Source organism: Propithecus coquereli, unplaced genomic scaffold (genome assembly GCF_000956105.1).
Source record: "Propithecus coquereli isolate 6110/MARCELLA unplaced genomic scaffold, Pcoq_1.0 Scaffold127, whole genome shotgun sequence".
Lineage (NCBI taxonomy): Eukaryota > Metazoa > Chordata > Mammalia > Primates > Indriidae > Propithecus > Propithecus coquereli.
In genome coordinates, this window is record NW_012136858.1 from 1,875,432 (window position 1) to 1,879,482 (window position 4,051).

The following is a 4,051-nucleotide window of genomic DNA, read 5'->3' on the forward strand; positions in this document are numbered from 1 at the left end:
GGTACATCGCATGGGGCTCCCACCCCCAAGATATGTGAGGAAGGTTGTCAGCTGAGTGAGGGTAGGTGCCTTCTGTGTATTTCTGGGTTGATGTATCTGTGGTCACACTGCTGTGCCACTGGCTACAGAATATTAACATAAGATACTACTTATAAATACAGTTGTCCCTTGGTATATGTGGGACACTGGTTCCAGAACCACCACCCCCAAATATACCAAAATCCTTGCATACTCAAGTCCCGAAGTTGGTCATGAGGAACCTGTATACATGAAAAGTTGGCCGTTCATATATGTGGGTTTCACATCCCAGGAATATTGTATTTTAGATCCATGTTTCTTTGGAAAAAAAAAAATCTGTAAGTGGACCTGCATAGTTCAAACCCATATTGTTCAAGGGTCAACAGTATTCCCACTCAAACAGGAGAAAATGGAAGACAAAAAGAGTTGCCAGTCCCATGAAATTTCAAAATTCAGCTGGGAAAACTGTTAGGTTGCAAGACCTGCAAATACTCTTCTGTGACTCGTGGCCCTTTAGCACAGGCAGGAAGGTGAGACACGTTTGGAGTGGGCCGTGTGAGCAAAAGGGTTACTGGGTAAGGAAACACACTGCAAGATACGGGTCCCTGTTGGTGTGACAGAATGTTAGGGTAAGAAAAGGGGGATATGAGCATAGAAAAAGCGAGCAACCAGCAAAGTAAACCAATGGGTGCCAAGTAAGAGAACATACTGCAACAGTAACAAGATTAAGGGTAGCTACAACTGTCACAAGAAATGTAACAGGAAGGACACAAGGCACATTACAGCTTGCCCTCCCACCATGGGCTTTGGACATGACCGCACATCCCGGCCTAACCATGTAAAGTGAAAAACTCCCCCTGCCCCCACCCCCCAACCTTCAATGGCAAGAAGAAGACAACATCCCCATTGGTTAAAAAAAAAAAAAAAAGAGACAATGTCAGGAAGGGGGAGAGGCCAGACAGGAAAAAAAAAGAGAAACCTAGAAAGACCACAGTGTCACTGTCCACTAGGACGTGTGCCCGCCCTTAACGCCTTTAAGAGTGAGGCGAACGTTATAGCCACTACACCACGGAAACCGCTAACCCCTTTAAGAGTGAATTTTCGCTTTATTAATAATAAAATTTGCTGCTTGCTGCTTCAAAACTGTCTCTTGCTTTCATTCTTCAATCTCGAGAAGACAAGAACCAAGGATTTCAACAGCCCGTAACAGCTCCAACCTCGGGGCCTGAACCTCTGCCCTTGGAATCATCCTTCCTTTTTCTTGAAGGGTAGAACGTGTTTGTAGCTGAGCAGTTTTATCAACCTGTTTCTGCAGGTAGAATTTTGAGTCTAACATCCCTCTTTTATGTTGTCCTCACTCTGTGCATTTCAGTTTAAGTCGGCAATGTTTCTGATGGTATAGTATTTTTAAGAACCTGTGGGTCTTCTGTATGTATCACAGGAATTCATCCCATTAGGCAAGGGGCTCCTCTGTAGATCCTTCCTGAATAATCCTATCTCTATTCCTAGCTTCTACTCAGATGGATAAAGGGATCCATGAGTCCTACTCCTAGTTTCTTCACAGAGAAACTCCTGTGTGATTGAATATTCTTTTTGTTTCTTTTGAGACACTAGCAAAGGTTGTCCAGTCATATGCTTGGCTTTCTCTCCAGAGCATGCTTTCCTGACAATGAATCTCCTAATTTGAATGTCTTTTGCAATCTGCCTAAGATGAGATTTTTCCAAATCACCAAGTCCTGGTTCCTTTTCACTTAAACAGTTCTTTCCTCAATGTATCCTTTTTACTACAAGTGGCAAGAAGAAACCAGGCTTCATCTTTAATGTTTTGCCTGGAAATCTCCTTAGCTAAATATTCAAATTTGTTGTTTACAGATTTTGCTTTCTATGTAACTGCAGAACAAAATTCACCTAAGTCTTCTGCCTCTATGTGACAAGGATCCTCTTCTCTCCAGTTTCCAATCTCATCTTCCTCCTTCCCATCAAAACCCTCACCCGCCATGGCTTTAATGTCCATATTTATGCCAACAGTCTGTCATGATTTACGTACTCCATAAGACATATTTTTTTTAAATCATGCTCATCACTGTCTTCTGAGTCCTCACTCAGTTGTAAACATCTATACTTCTACTAAGAGGCTGCTCAAGGCAATCTGGTTATTTTCTGTCATGCACCTCAATATTCTTTCAGCCTCTGCCCATTGCCCAATTCCACATTTTTAGGTATTGTTACAGCAGCAATAGGAAGCTAATACAGTTCCCTTTCCCCCCAGTTCTCACAGCGGGAGGTGGAGGGGCTCAGGTGGATGCTGTGTGCACAGTGGGTTGGCATCACGGCTGAGGAACCCTGACCTTAGGAATTCCATGTTTTGACAATGGGCTGCAAGCAAGCCTGCCTGACCTTTGCCCCAGAAGAAGACGTCTTTTTTATACTGAATAGCAAGGAAACCTGCTCTCTGCTCCAGGGGGAGACAATGTCTCCATCTTCCAAGGCTATTCACTCTTCAAACACTGTTGAATAGACAGCTGAGACAAAAACTGTTCAGTGCCTTTGCTCACAATACGTGCAGAAATATGAAAGGTCTTTGGAGAACTGTCTCCCAAGCCTAAAATGATCAAAGAGTATATTGTCTAAGTCATCTGGGAATTTTTAAAAAGAGACAACTTTAAAGAAATTGCAAAAAGAATTAAGGTGATTTAAAAAAATGCCTGAATTTCTCTTTCAGAGGCGAACAACCACCTCAGGTTAAATTCAAATGGATTTTTTTCCTTCCGAAAACTGCGAAGATTTTTCCAAAACATACACTGTGTATGTGAACATTTTATTACCCACTGAAATACTGTCTATTAGTGGTAGAACGATAATCTGCCATGCCACCCAGAAATGGGGTATGGTAGAAATAGAAAGTGTTTGTGTCTAGGCCAGACTTTTAGATATCTTGAGAGAGGAGAGTTCAGGCAGCCTGTGATCAGAGGCAGAGAAATGGCAGCCTTTGCCGATTCCTGAGACAGACATGTGGGGTATAGAGAAAATGTTCTTGTTTTTTTAATAGAATTGATGCTCTTGAATAAATTTTGCAGAATACTTGTGATCCCTGGGTGAAGAGCGAGCCTTGGGAGTTAATTTACTACTGTAAAGGTAGAGAGAACTCCAGAGAAATATGCCTGACTCGGGAGGGATGTGTTTACATTTCAAGGGAAAATACGTTCCCGGACCTTGGAGACACCTCTAGATCACAAAATCCAAAGACACTTGGGAGGGATGTGTTTACATTTCCAGGATCCTTTCCATCTGGTCTCTTTAGAGCAAAGCTTTTTCTTCCTCCTACTTTGTTTCTTTCTCCTGTATGTAAACAGAGAAACTCCATTTTTCTCCATTCCTTGCCTAGGATACAGATTTTGTATGTGTAGGAGATTTTGACCTAGTTTGCATTGTTACTTCAGGGGTAAGAATTGGGATGTGAGGAACCATGTGGTTGTGTTTTGCTTTTAGAATGAATAATGAGAATCTGATCTGACCCAGATCACCTTGGGTGTACATTCATGATAAAATTAATACAGATGAATGTTAAAATTTCAACATAACACAGTGTTAGACTTCATTCCAAAAACAGCTTCTCAGACAGCAAAATAGTGTCAAGGGTAAGTGTAGGAGAGTTTGTGCACGTGAGTCTGTCCATGTGGTACCCTCAGAGCTGATGAGCTACTAATGTGATTTTGGAAGCACCAGCCTTCGGCTTCAAGTGGAGTGTATAAGGATGAATTGCATTAAAGAAATGTAAGTTGAGAGACAATTGTAATAACAATAGTGTCTTAGGTTCCATAGAAGCAGAGCCTGACATGAGGATTCTTGCTGAAGTGATTTCCTGGAGGCAGCCCATCAGAAGAAGGGGAGTGACAGAAGCAGCTAGGGCAAGGAAAGCTAGCGAGAGTGTTTTCTCAAAGGGGAAGCCTTGGCCGGGCGCGGTGGCTCACGCCTGTAATCCTAGCTCTCTGGGAGGCCGAGGCGGGCGGATTGTTTGAGCTCAGGAGTTCGA